The sequence below is a fragment of the Arachis hypogaea genome, chromosome 7 (genome assembly GCF_003086295.3).
Source record: "Arachis hypogaea cultivar Tifrunner chromosome 7, arahy.Tifrunner.gnm2.J5K5, whole genome shotgun sequence".
In the NCBI taxonomy this organism is placed as follows: Eukaryota; Viridiplantae; Streptophyta; class Magnoliopsida; order Fabales; family Fabaceae; genus Arachis; species Arachis hypogaea.
Window position 1 is genome coordinate 72,797,221 of NC_092042.1, and position 16,322 is coordinate 72,813,542.

A 16,322-nucleotide genomic window follows, 5' to 3' on the forward strand; every position below is an offset into this window, starting at 1 on the left:
TAATGCAGTAACAAACTTTGATTAAGTAATTACTTAAGTTATATTATTAACAATAATGTAAAGTATGATGGACATATTGATTTTTATTCTATGTTTTCATATCTTAATAGTATTAAACTTTATAACAGATGTTAATGATAATTGCTAAAAGAAATTAAAAAGCATGGCTGACAAGAGTATATGATATGCAAGAATTCACAGTTAACAAGATCCTATTTTATTGTTATATTTGAACCATTAACATATATAAAACAAATTAACTATTGCTAATTGTGCTTTCTTAGAAGTTAAAGATCATTTGATCCAAACTTCCTTTACAATCAAAAGAACCAAAAAGTTCTACAAGTTCCTTTTAGGATAAAATATCCAAGCAACAAATTTCATATATCCAAAATTTAGGATTTAAAACACAAAAACAGAAAAAAATAGAAATAGAATTATCAGTACCTACAGAATAATGACTAGTGGTGATGAACACTAGCAAAAGAATGCCAGAAAATTGGGAGACCAGAGATGAATGACAAGCAGAAACTAGAGAAGCTCCAAGCGCAAGGAGACACACAAGAATTGAACATTGAGCATGGCGATGGCGATGAATATTACCAAAAAATGCTATAATAGCAACAACAACATTATTAAAATTAGGATTCAAAGCATGAAAATGGAAAAGAAAAAGAAAGAGGCAGAATCAAACGCAAAATAGTAACCGATAGTGATGAACAAACGCGAGCAAAGAGGATCAAAGGTCAAAACTAAAGAACCATGATGAACGAATAGAGAGGAACGCGCGTCAATGTCTCCATTACCATCATCGAATGGGTTGAACGAGACATTTCGAATGATTTTGTGTTTGTGATTTCAAAAATTTAGAGTTGGGGTTTTGTTTCACTGAAGAAGATGAAGATGATGAATTGAATTGGGGTTTTGTTTTACTGAAGGGTTAGGTTTTGTTTTTCTTTTTTTTTCAGTTAAGGAGGAAAAAAGTGATTTTTGTTAAAATAATTGGAGGAAGATTATAAATTTAAGAAAAAAAGATACTAATTTATTTTAGGCAACATTTATAAGTTAATGTTTATTAAAAATTTAAAAGCAACTTTGATTAAATATAATATATGAATACAGTAAACGTTTCCTATTTAATTTATTAAAGCAACATTTTTTATATATATTTTTTGTCTAAAAAGGAACACTTATAACATATTGATTAAAAAATATTGTAATAGCCTTATTTCCTTGCAATAAATATTAAGAGTTGGTTTTTTATTATTTTAGACAACATTTTTTAAGTATTGCCTAGAATACATGTTGCCGTAGATAAAAATTATTGTAGTATATGTTACCCGTATAATCGTCAGATATCATAAAATTGATGGAGCAAATAATGATTTTATTCAAGATATATGATTTGTATGTTGTGCAATTCTTAAATACCTTCTAGCTAATCTCTATCCAATCAATCACAAAGGTTAAGTGATAAGTCGATAAAATTTAATTAAAAAAATGGGTTAAATACTCGAGTCATCAAAACTTATGCAAAACAACCAACAACGATAAAACCTAAAAGAAAAAAAAATTAAAACATCAACTTTGGATACTACTATTGTACAACCTAAAACTATAACATTTTAATAAAGTTATCTCAATTATTTGAACTCAAGTTTTTATCATAGTCTCTATAAGCATAATCTTAAATAATAAATCATGTAATGCAATCAATAGATGTCCTAAATTTACATCGATATTTTCACTTTTCTCTTATGTTTATCAATATGTTTTGATTGCTTCCTGAAATCATTACATGATTTTGTTGCCTTGCGATGGAACAAATTGAGTTCTTTGTCAATGTGATTTAAAAGAGGATAATCTTTTCATTATTTACTCTTTTCCAATTCTCGAAGTCATTTTCAATAAAGACATATGAAACTGTGTTAGTTGAAGATTCCTTAGTAAATAGGTAGCATAACAAATATTATATAACATTTTAACATAATATTTTAATCATAAAGCGTATAATTCAAACGAAGAAATTTGAAAATGACGCTGATGACTTGTATCACTAGAGAATGAATAATGATCAACTATTGGTTGACGATTTGGTCCACCTTTAAGATAAATTTGACAAATTTTATCTCTTTTATTTGGATGAAACTTTCAAATCATAGGCTGAATTCTCAAATTTCTTACCAAATAACATACATCCATTGAAATCTTAGACTTCGAAAATAGTGTTTTAACACAAGACACTGATGTTTAAGAGAGAGATTCACCTTGACTTTTATAGGCCAGGAGAATTAATAACGATTTTGAAACTGAGTTAGATCTAAACTAAAAACTTAATGAATAGTAAAAAAGAGATGAAAAAGTGTAGCTCCATATCCCAATATTTCAAATAATATCATATTTTACTATTTTGACAACAAAAAATATTTTAAATAAAAAAAGAAGTAAAATACTTACAAAGTTCAATAACTCATCATTAAACATATTCTAAATATTTTCATGTTACAATCTTTTTTCTTTAAAAGAAAAAAAAAAGGTGATAATGCCTACTAGCTCATCCTACCAAAGCTAGTAAAGTATGTGGTGTAGGTTAGGCAAGTTTCTTCGGCTCAAATTTAATGTCAAATTAGTCTAAATAAATTGACCTTGACATGTTACGGGCATTTGTCACTTCTACCTGCAAGCTGTAATAGGCTATTTTACCGATATTAAGTCGAGCCTGAAGCATGAAATTTAAAATATATAAAAAAAGAAAATTTACAAAATAAAAATGACAATAATAAATAATTAAGACATCAAGAAAAATACAAGAGTAAAAAAATATAAAAGATTAGTATATTGGTTATAACATTTTTATGCAAAAGTTCAAACCCCACTCATTGCAAAGTATATTTTAATACTAGGAAACATGTTTCTCTTAATTTTTCCTTGAACATTGAAACGATAAAATTTAAAATTTTTAACCTATTTAATTCAAGGCTACTTCTACAGCTCTACCATGCCTACCTTAAACCTGGCTAAGCTGCCTATGAGTTTTAAGTGTTCTATTTTGTATGTATTTTCGCAATTATGTAATTGAGGTAACCATCAAACATTTCTTCTTACTAACAATATACATCCTTTCTCTCCTTTGGATTTCTCCACTGGAGGAGATTAACGACACCAAATTTGACAATACTAATAGAGAAAATCTAGGGGGTCAGCTTATTAAAATCTGGCCAACACTTAACTAGCAAAAGAAAAATGAATAATTTTACACTATTAGATGTAATCTCACACCATTAAAAATATTAATGATGACTAATTGATGGCTATAAATCACAAAACCTGCTGGCCCCCTTGATGGGTGAAAATTAGATTTCCACAAACTCACCGACAAGTGTACTGGGTCGCATCAAGTAGTAATAACTAACAAGAGTGAGGTCGATCCCACAGGGATTGATGGATCAAGCAACTTTAGTGAATAATCAGTCTAGTTAAGCTAACATTGGTGAATTGGATGAAATTAAAGCAATTAGAAAGTAAATTGACTAAAAATTGTAAATGGCAGAAAGTAAATTTCACAAAAACTTAAATAGCAAGAAAAGTAAATTGCAGAAGATCTAACTTGCAGGAAGTAAATTGACAGAGGCTTGAAGAACAAGAAATGTAGATTGCAGTAAATGTAAAGGGGATTGGGTGCTCGAAATTAAAGATGCAGTAAATCAAAGATTGGAACAAGTGACAGAATCTTAAATGACAAGAAAAATAAATTGCATCAACAGAAAAGAGAATTAAGGTGCAGGAAAATTTAAATTGCTTAAAAATGTAAATCAAGCTCATAGTAAGCTCATGTAAAATTTCAGAAAGGATATTAGCAAGGAAGCAGAGAATTTAAATTGCACAGAAAGCAAACTCAGCTCAAGAAAATTGTAAAAGTGCAGAAAAAGAAATTACAGAAGAGAATTGTAGAGATTGAAAGTGCATAAGCAAAATTGAATTCAATGCAGAAAAATAAAAGGGTTTACAAGAGATTTCTATTCTACTCCTACTCTTATTGCTCTCTATTAGAGGTAGCCATCTTTCTAAAATGGAACGAATGCCTTTTTATAGGCTTTACAAAATGAAAATGAAATTGAAAAACAAATTACAAATGAAAATTCCTAATCTAGCTTCTCTGTGTGCCTTTGAGTCATGTTAATGGGCTTTACTTGCTTTGGATTTGAATGAGAATGAGTCAGGAGTTTGGGTTAGGGACACTTGTTCTAGTGGAGCGCTCCGTTGTGTAAGTGAACTTGGCGTTTACTTTTGTGGAGTGCCAATTTGGTGCTCCTTGTGTGCATGTGGCCTCCTCCAACGTTCACTTAGTGAACGTCGCGCTCCCTTAGTGTACGCTATTCCTTGGGCGCTTGGTTCCCTCTTCGAGCCTTGGTTGCTTCCCTTTGTGAGTTTCCTTTTGGTGTAGCACTCAGTTAAGAGATGTGAACGTAGCGTTCACATGCTTCCCTTGCGCGCTTTGCTTCCCTTGCATGAGGGCCCGAAAAAGTTAAAGAAAGTGAGCGTAGCGTTCACTCCTTTAAACACTAGCCAAAGATCTTTGTTTCCAAGCCAAGGTCCACGAGAAAGTTTGCTTGGGTGAACGCTAGCGTTCATTTAATTGAACGCTCTTCCTTGCCCTTTTGTTCAACGTTTTCTTTAATGCCTTGGTATTAATAATAGGAGGCCGTTCAGATAAAGACGCCTAAAACGTCTTTTTTTAAAGATGTTCTCATATTGTGTTTTAATTGGTTTCTGTATAATTTATTCGGTGTTCCTCGTCACATATTATTAAATTCTTCAAAAGATTTTCTTTCCAAAAATAATAAAAAAATATTTAATTTGGACTAAAACAAAAAAGGTAATAAATTAACTATTAGATTTTTTTAAATAAAAAAATAATTAATTTATATTCATACAATTAATATATAAAATAATTATTATATTATTATATTATAGATTAAGATTCACTAATTTAAATTTTTTTATTTTTAATATAAGCATTAGAAATAAATAAAATTTTTATAACTAAATGTAGTGTAACAAAATATATATAATATTAATTAGTTCTTAAAAAATTCTAAAAAAATAGTTTCTTTCATTTTAGTAAAATAACTATTTATTAAAGTAGACAAATTAATTATTTTCTTCTCATATATAGTTTTTTTAAGACATAAAAGTAATTAATTAGGACATTGGTTAAGATAATTAAAGTCACTATTTCATTAAATTTTTAATTTAAAGAAAAATCCTAGTTAATTTTGGTATAGAAATTTTGAATTTGAAAACTTTGATAAAAATTATGTTGAATTTTGATTCATTTGATTCTCATTTAAATTAATCATTACATAAGTTAAAGTTTTGTTTTGAAGTTATATTTGAGCTTTAATTTGATTTTTAAAATTTCAATTTACTTAGTTTGATTTTTTAACTTAGGTATCCGTGACTCGTATTAGGGTTTTAAGTGTTTAGTTGAAAAAAAATAAGGTAAACAAATTTTTAATTGTCACATCAAATAGTCGCTAGAATGTATAATGTAGCGGTCGTTAGTCCATCTCAGCATGTCGTTAACGATTTTGTGAGACAGTGATAAAAATAAGATTAGGAACCAATGTGAGTCATAACTATTAAGTTGGGAGACTAAATTGAGTAAATCAAAATGTTTGAAATTAGATTGAAACATAGTTGTTAGAACCGAACCAGTGATCGAACCGGTAAAGCTACTGGTTCACTGGTTTATTGGTTCAACCGATAAATCACTGGTTGAACCAATAAAACCGATCTCACGTAAATATAAAATATAAAATAGTTAAAAACTTGAAACTAAAATTTGAAATACATATCTTCACTAACATTTTATGAAGAATCAAGTCTCAACTTCTAAAAATAACTAATTTAAAAAAATCATAAAATTTTAATACTACAATAGTATCATATTTTGACACAATAAAAAAATAATTAATTCACAAAGCCTATCATCTAACTATAATATCAGTAGATTTTAACACTAGCAATAAAATAGATCAAGTAAATTAATAAATTTTTAGTAAAATTTATATTTATATTAATAATGGTATATAATTAAAATATAATTAATTTTAAAAATAAAAAATAAAAATTAAATTAAATTAGATATTTATGTATACTATATAATTAGTATTTGTCAAATATAGTACTTAGAAGTGCAATGGCTAAGTGGCAAGTAGATGTTACTTTTGCTCTAAGGTTCTTGGTTCGAGACCTTGTGGAGACATTTTAAAAATTTTTTCAAGCAGGCCAGTTCGGTTAGACTGATTTGCACCGATTCTTACCGGTTCACACCGGTTTTATTCCTTAAATGATCCAAGGAGTAAACCAAATCGGACTAGGGTCCGGTTTCGGTTCTATCCCGGTTCACTAGTTTTTTGGTCGAACCTGCCGATCCAGTTCGGTTTTTACAACTATGGATTGAAATACGAACATAATTTCAGAGACCAATAAGTATTATCTCTTTGTTGACAATAAAGTTATTTTAATGGTAATTAAGATCTAATAATGGTTTATAATAAAAGAAGCATTCTTTTGCAACAATGAACCTATAGTAGTAGTTACGGGTGTTCATAGATTAGATCATATCCATATAAATCTACAATATTTATCCGTATCTGATCTATAATTTGAGGATATGGTCTGATTTGTAAGATGATCGGATTGGATCGAATCGGATCCACACTCTAATCAGATAGAAATAAATATGTTTAAAAAAGTAAACAAAAAAATTATTTACTTTTTTTATAAAAATAAAATTTTTAAATATTTTTTATTTTATGAATATATTTGATATCTGATCCAAACATAAAAGGTGCAAATATCGAATTTGATATAATGAGTTTAGTGCGGATTGGATCAAATTTTCAGCCATATCCCATCTGTAAACACCCCTAGCAATAATAACTAAAAAATTATAATGATTATATTTTTAACTAAGAGGAAGTGCAAAAAAAAAGTACTAAATATAAGAACATTTAATCAAATATTAAAAGAAAATTTTACTTTAAAACAGTTGGACTTTTTTTGCTCATATATATATATATATAATGTAATAATAATAATAATAATAATATGATATATCACACAAATATAAACATTTTTCTCTATGATCTTAAGAAAGGTTTTGTAACTCCCTAACCTTGTTATTGATTTTTGTAGTGTTAGACCTCATATTATCAGTTTGATTCATATATAACTCGGATGATAAATTATTTGGTGACGTGCTTCCTTTTTTACTGTGATATACTTGTTTATTATTATTATTATTATTATTATTATTATTATTATTATTATTATTATTATTATTATTATTATTATTATTATTATTATTATTATGTACATTAAAAAATAACAGGCCAAATTATTGCCATAACACAATAGAAGTATGGAAGTTTATCATTTTTCTCTAATGGTGAAAACAAAATTCTTTTCAATAGTTTATTTAACGTTTGGTAGAATAAAAATAAATTTTATTAGAATAAATTTTAGTACGAGTTTAATATTTTTATTCATCGTAAAATATTTATAGAATTACTCGTAGATAAATTTTGGAAAAAAGAAAAAAATCATGATTTTTAATTTTATTTTTAAATAAACTTATTTTTAATTTAAAATAAATTTTAATTTTATTTTTTAATAATATTAATTTTTTATCGTATATAATTATTCAATTAATTTTTAATCATATATAAATAAATTACTCTTAATAAGACTTTTTGTGTTATTCAATTATCTTTTTTTAAAAATAATTAATTATTAAAATAATTAAACTTTTCACAACAAAAATAATAAACAAATTATGAACAAAAAAATTAACCATCCTGATAATTTTTTGTATTTTTATTCATATTTTAATTATAAACATAAATATAATTTAATTATATTATTTATGAAATGTGACTATAGATGTAGATAAAATTTAGTTATATTACTTAATATATAGTTTTATTGTATTGTGTTGCTTATAAAGTTAGATTATAATTATGACAATAGAATTGTTCTTGTATTTTTATATGTGTGATTAATTGGTGGTATTAAAACATTACTCTTAATTATAAATAAGGTTTATAATTTAAAAAATCAAAGACTCAATTAAAAAGATACGAAAAAATGATGTTAAAATATTCTAACTCTTTAAAATAAAAATATTCGAAATTTAATTAAAAATTATTTAAAATTTAAAACCTCAATAAAAATTTATATTCAATGTATTTTGTATTAAATATATTTAATAACCTATTATATCATATTGGTTGAAATTAGTTTTTATAATGTTAATTTTTTAATAATACTTTATTAGAAAAACCATCTTTTCAGAATTTTTTAAAAATTAATTAATATTATATATATTTTGTTACATTACATCTCGTTATAAAAAATTTATTTATTTCTAATGCTTATATTAAAAATAAAAACAAAATTTAAATTAGTAAATTTTAATCTATAATATAATAATAATATAGTAATTATTTTATATATTATATGAATAAAAATTAATAATTTTTTTTAAAAAAATTTTAAGAGTTTGTTATATATATATATATATATATATATATATATATATATATATTGATGAATGTGATATATTTTTTTATGTAAATAATCTTTTTTAAAAAATCTAATAGTTAATTTATTACCTTTTTTTGTTTTAATCCAAATTAAATATTTTTTATTGTTTTTGAAAAGAAAATCTTTTGAGAAATTTAATAATATGTGACGAAGAATACTAAATAAATTATACAAAAATCAATTAAAACACAATATGAAAACATCTTTAAAAAAAGATATTTTAGACATCTTTATCTGAGTGGCCTCCTTAATAATATGCATGCTTCCATGGTTTTAATAATAATGCCAATGCATTAACATTGCATTCATTCAATTCATTCTCAATTAAATGCATTAGTAATTAAATATTTCATGCATGCATGCTTTCATTTATCAATTCATGATGCATGCATAAGGCATTAATAATTAAATGCATGCATGCTTTCATTAATGCCTTGGCAAAGTATTGAAATAATATTACTTGCATGCATTCTTTATTAGCATTGCCAATTAATGAACGTTAGCGTTCACTTTTTTTAACGCCATGGTTCATGGTGGCATTAAATAATTAAATGCATGCATAAGGCATTAATGCATGCCATGGCTTGATCGTCATGGGCCACGTTTTTAAAAGCGTGGTTTAAGGTTCCAAAGCATGCTCAATCTTTAAAGTGTGTCTAAAATTCTTCTTTTTTTTTTTAGTTTATTTTGTGCTTTTTTTGCTTTTTTTTCTTCTTATTTCCTACAAAGTTTATAAAATAAAAAGATTAAATAAATATATCATTTAAGCACAAAAGAATGCAATATTTAAGCACTAACCATCAATTTCTTGTATGAAAAAACATAGAAAAACATGACATGATGACATGTCATCACAACACCAAACTTAAACCTTGCTTGTCCCCAAGCAAGAAAAGAATCATGCAATAAAGATTGACAATCCAAGGTAAGAAGAATAGCAACTCAATGTTCATGGTTGGCTAGTTTTCTATGCATGCTACAATCACAAAAGAAATGTAAATGATTGATGCTTCTATCTAGCTCATTTTATGAAATCTTTTCCTTATATTTCTTTCTTGAAACAAGCTTTTCATTTTCTTATTAGCTTCTCCTTTTGGGTGCTTTGCCCCATGAGTTGATAACAAAGTTACGACTTCTAAATGCTTTGTTTTCAAGTATTACCACTTGATACATATGCACCACAAGCATTTAATTAGAGGACTTCATTAAGCTCATTTGTTTCTTTTCTTTACTCTCTAATCATTGATGCTCAGAGCCTTGAGCTTTGAGGTTGTGCTTTTGCACTTAAGCCTAACCTTGACTCTAAGTGTTTTGTTTTCAAACTTTTTGCTTGATACATAAACACCACAAGAACTTAACAATTGAATTGTCATTGGTACTCAGAGCCTTCAGCTTTCTCATTCTTTCCCTTTTGCTTTTCTTGCCGTAACTGTATTTGCTTTTTCAAGGTTTTCATGATTTCCAAAGATTTCACAAGAATATTCTAGATGAAAACTTCAATTAAATAAAATCCAATGCAATTGAGCAACAATTAACCATACTAGCCTTTCAATACTTGTATGCACATGCTAAATTCTTCTTTAATTCCTTATTTGTTTATGATCATGATACTTTACTGCTTTAAATATTACAAAACTCAAGTTGGCAGTCATAGTGGCATAGCAACATGTTACAGATCAAAATTCAGGCTATACTTATTCATACACACATGTAAATAGAGAGGATAAAGACAATCATGCAATTTAAAGTGTTGGAAACAAATGAGAGGAAAAGAAACTTTACAACCTTGTAATTCATCTTCTCTATTATTGTCATTTTTCCTCCCTTTCTTCCCCTTTTCCTACCAACTTCAGAATGCTTGTTCATCCTCAAACAACAATTAGAAAAGTGGTGATGGGGCTAAGATGGATTATGAGTGTCTTACACAATGAAATGTTAGTAGTACATGTGTTTTAAGCAAGCAAAATTAAAGATAACCATGAAGGCACAGAGAAACAGAGACATTGTGTTTGCGAAAATAAGAGGGTGTGCATGACACATTGCATAAAGAATGCGTGGCACACCAAACTTAGTGTGACACTTTTACTTGGAGTTGATGCAAGTATCCAGTAAAGATTGGAAGGAAATTTTGTTGCATAGCAACACCAAACTTAGAATACAATTACATGTCCATTTTATTTGAACTAAGACTGAATGAAACTGTTATATGTTAAATACAATCACCAAGCCAAGAATCTGTCATGAATAAGGATTTCTTGGTGATGTATTAACGAAAACAGTTAATAACATAAAGCATTAAAAACAAGAAAATGACTAAAACAAAGAGGAAACTAAAATTGTCTAACTAAAAAAAAGATGACACTGCAAGGCATTATGATTATGCAGACAAGTGGTGCTGCTGAATAGATTGCATAGGAAATAAGTGGCACACCAAACTTAGAATCTTAGTGTGACACTTTCAATTCAGATTTGATGCAATCATCCATAGAGACTGAAAACAGATTGTTGCAGGGCAACACCAAACTTAGAATGTAATCATATGCCAATTTATTAAAATTTAAACAAAGCAAAGAAGGAAAATGAACCAAGCAGAAAAATGACATGTTACCTAAGGTTGGGTTGCCTCCCAACAATCGCTCTTTTAGTGTCATTAGCTTGACATGTTGTTCTTCACTTTCTTCCTCTTCTTCTAGTTTGTTAAGAGGAATGACCTCAAGGGAGGAGAAGATTCAGCTATTGTCCCTTGTCTTGGTCTTTCCTTAGCAAGCTTCCTTTTGTTAATGGCTTGATTGAGCTTGCTTGCTGAATCAGGGGTAGGATTGGTGCTCTTGTTAGTTGCCTTCACTTCTTTGGATTCAAGACTTGGTTGCTGTGTGATTATTGGAATTTTATCTTCATCGAGATCTTTTTGAATTGGTGGTTCCATGAGCTCTTCCTCTATGTACTTCTCTACTTCACTTGAGTGTGAATTCTCTTGATTGACTGCCTCACGTTCTTGTTCCTTCACTTCCTCCTTTACACTCAACATTTGACTTAATAGCACTTTCATGGAGGAGGTTTGTTGTTCTTCCCAAGATTTCTTTATCTCCTCTTCATATCTTTCAATCACAGATTCAAGTGTTGAGAATCTTTGGTTCAGGGAAGTTTGTGAGGGTTGTGAGTTTTCATGTTCCCTTGTCATCTCAAGTGCAGTTTCAGGTTCAACCTCCTCCACCACCTCATTCTTCATTGAAAGTTTGCTTGACACAGATGCCTCTTCTTCTTGTTCTTCCACTTCCTCCTTCACATCCACCAATTGGTCTTCATCTTCCTTACTTAGCAGTTCTGAGTGTTTCCTTATTTTCTCCAAGTGTTTATCCACCTTCTTGAAGAGGATCTTTTGCTCTTTTCAGGATTGTTCTTGCCTTTCCAATAATTCTCTGGACTTTTGAAGGGGATCTTCAACTGTTGGCTAAGAGATGAAGGCTGAGAGTAATTTTGGTGACATGGGTATGTTGTAGTGAAGTTGTGTTGAGGGGTGTGGAATGAGTTTTGTGAGTTGTGGGATGAATTTTATGACTGTTGAGATGAGTTTTCTGTGTAGTGAAATGAATTTTGTGGTTGGTGAAATGAGTTGTATGGATCTTGAGGGAGGCTTTGTGTTGAGGCAAGATCAAGTGATGAAAAATTTTCAAGTGGAAAACTGAGAGATGAGGTTGGACAATTTAGCATGAATGAATTGAAGGTTTGCTCAAGTGATGATGACTCTTGATAGATGGAGTATGAACTGTCAATTGCTTTCTGGTTTTGATCCTCCCATCCACAATGTGAATCATTGTAGAATTCATCAGGGTGTGGATCACTTTGTGGCATTGGGGGGCAATCTTGCATGAATTTATTGAAAGCATAATTAAGAGATGATGTCTCTTGCTAAATATCGTATGGAGCATTCGAATTCCTTTCCCAGCCATAGTTTGTGTTAGTGTCATAATAGTATGATTCACTTTGTGGCTCTGGGAGGAAATTCCTCTCACTTGATTGTTCACACTCTTGTTGATATACATAGATACCATGAGGATAATGATATAAGTCAATTTGTGGTTCTGGATAGTATCTCATGTGCTTTGTTTGATTAATTTGTGGCTCTAGAGCAAATCTCCATGGATTTGAGTGCTCAGAATTTGTAATTTCTTGGTGATACTCCCAGCCACCATTAGAATAATGACTTGAATCATTTGTGGTGGTGGGAAGTATCCCATATGATTCTCTGGCTCATCTTGTGGTTTTGAAGCATATCTCCATGGCTTGGAGTGCTCAGGATCTGTAATTTCTTGGTAATATTCCAAGCCACCATTAGAGATTTTTGATGGTGGATAATATCCCATAAAATTTGTTTGATCACAAGATGAGTTGAACTCAATTTGAATTTTATAAAACACAACACCAATGAAAATTGAAATTCATATCACAGATAATAATTTCTTAGTGAGGTAATAACTCAAACACCTTGGTGTCAACTTGAAACAGAAAGCAAAAACAAAGAAAATACTTAATCTAGACTTCTCACCCACTTAATCATTGTTTATCTAAATCAATCCCTGACAACAGTGCCAAAAACTTGATGGGTGAAAATTAGATTTTCACAAACTCACCGGCAAGTGTACCGGGTTGCATCAAGTAGTAATAACTCACAAGATTGAGGTCGATCCCACAGGGATTGATGGATCAAGCAACTTTAGTGAGTAATCAGTCTAGTAAAGCTAACATTGGTGAATTGGATGAAATTGAAGCAATCAGAAAGTAAATTGACTAAAAATTGTAAATGGCAGAAAGTAAATTTCACAAAAACTTAAATAGCAAGAAAAGTAAGTTGCAGAAGATCTAACTTGCAAGAAGTAAATTGACAGAAGCTTGAAGAACAAGAAATGTAGATTGCAGTAAATGTAAAGGGAATTGGGTGCTGGAAATTAAAGAGGCAATAAATCAAAGCTTGGAACAAGTGACAGAATCTTAAATGACAAGAAAAGTAAATTGCATCAACAGAAAAGAGAATTGAGGAATGTAAAACCCGGTTAATTAACGGCTAATTAGCCTATAAATGATAATTTATTCTAGAAAGCCTAAAATGTGATTTTTATGGCTAAATGTGATAGAGGAGACTGAGACGAGAATTTCGGTACCAATTTTATAGAATTCGGACCAAGATTGGACCGAACGGGCCAAACCGGGCCAACCGGACACAAAGTGGGCCCTTGGCCCAACATAACTAAACCAAAACCCTAGTTTTCAGCACTCTCTCTCCTCATTTGAGACACTAAACACGCTGAAATGGAGGCCATGGGGGGGGGGGGGAGAACACTCTCTCAAGTTCTTTCTCTCACTTGATCTTCAAACTACCATAACTTTTGATCTAGAGCTCCGATTGCCGCACCGTTTGCGGCCACGCGTTCACCGCGGAGAGCTCTACAAAACCCATATAATTAATCTTGAGGTAATCCACGTTTTTCTCTTCGAAATTCCAGCCTTGTTTTCGAGTTTTATGAGCAAAAATGTTGAGATTCTGGGCTCTTTGATGTTATAGGACCCAACTCTCTTGAAGGAGAAGGTTAATCTTGTCTCCTTGAACCTTGGGTGTGGTAAGATTCTTAACCCTAGTGTAATTTGTTGTTCTATGATGTTTGGGTATTGAGATGTTGTGTATGGGTATGATGATTGTGGCTTAGGTTGTGTATATGTGAATATTGGAGCTTGAGTGGTGATTTTGAAAAGCTTGAAAAAGGGATTTGGTGGTGAAAAATCTGTTCTTGGAGGTGTTGAGGCCTTGAGAGCTTGTGGATAAGTGATTTGGAAGTGCTCCGGTTGAGCTTGGGAAATCGGCTAAGGTATGGTTTCGGTTTCCCGTATCTAATATGTAATGTGGTAGGAAATACTTAGGCTAGAGGCCCTAAGATAGGCATTGAATTGTTGATGTTGTTGAATTATTGATATATATGATGTGGTCATATATGTGATGATGATTAATGATGCCTTGATGGTATGATGTATGAGAAATATGCATGTTGTGATATATGCTTGATGATTGGTTATGGTTGAATTGTGGGTTGAACCATGTTGATGGTGAGTATGATATTGATTGTGTATAATGATGATTTAGTGGAATTGATGTTGTTGAGAATTTGCATGAGGAAGAGTATATGATATGTCAATATATTTGAGTTCGAGCCACTTGGGTAAAGTGCGTTAAAATGATGAGATAGTGATTTTGATAAATTGTGGTAAAGTGTCAATGTGTGAGTTGAGGAGGCTTGATGTTGAAATTGATATATTTTGATTGATTTCAAAGAAAAGGGATGAAAATGGCATGTTTTGATTGATTTTGAAAAGAGTTGAATATGGCTTGTTTTGAAAATGGCATGTTGTGGTTTTGTATGAAAAACATGGTTTTTGGGCATATTTTGACGGGACATAACTTGGACTACAGATCTCTGTTTTGTACCAAATCTGTTTAGAAATGAAATTGGATCCGGGATGTCCCTGCCGTTCGAAGAACAGGTGAAAAACGATTTAAAATGAGGAAGTTATGTCCGTCGGAAGATTGGGGGTTGAAATTGTGAATTCTGCAGCTTTTAACTTAGAAAAATTTTTAGCAGAATGACCACCCGCGCGTAGGCGCACTTGGCGCGTACACGCCGTTCTTCTCGAAAGCGTCATCCACGTGTGCGCGTGATGTGCGCGGGCGCGCCGATGTGCTGCACCCAATGCCCAGCCATTTTCCAGAGAGTTATGCCAGAACTGTGCCAGTTTTGTGCCTGGGGCACGAGAGTACCCACGCGTACGCGTGGTTGACGCGTGCGCGTCGTTTGACTAGTTTTCAATCCACGCGTTAGCGTGCATGACGCTTACGCGTCGATGAGTTTTCGAGGCCATCCACGCGTGCGCGTGGAGTGCGCGTACGCGTGGACCTGTTTTCATCCCAAAGTTAATTTTTGAGTTTTAAAAGCCAAATTTCATACTTCTAAGCCTCCGATCTCACCATTTATGTCTTAAATCATTATGATATGTCTAGCTTTGAGAAGAAGGGCTAGTGAATGTGGCAACTTGCGAGTGAAGCAAGGGAAAAATGGATGATCAATGAGGATCAAGCATGAATATGTGAGATGCGGAGGATGGTGGTGGAAGTGCTTGTTATGCCATGGGCCGAAAGGCTGTAATTGTTGATGAAACGGCTGGTTATGGATTTAACCGTGAGCCGGGTGGCTGGTTATGAATTTAACCGTGAGCCGGATGGCTGGATTATTGCCGTGTTACGGCGGGGCCATGATTATGGCTATGTATAAACGCATATATATGCTGTTGAATGAATCGTGAGTGTTGCACTTCCATTATCGGAGATGAGAGTTTCCCTGGGAGAAAGCAGTGGCTAGCCACCACGTGCTCCAGGTTGAGACTCGAAGCTCTATTAACCCTATGTCATCAGGGTGGCTGGGCACTGTGAAATTCCCGGACGAGCTCACCCCCAAAAATATTCACCAGTGATGGTGATGGATAAATATTCACCAGTGATGGTGATGGATAAATATTCACCAGTGAGGGTGATGGATATGGATCATGATTATGATCAAGTTATAATGAGCATGACTCATGTTGGGGAGACACGACAGAGGGACAGTCCAATGGTTAACTGCCAGGACTTGTCGGGCTGGCTCTATAACCGACAGATGATATCATCA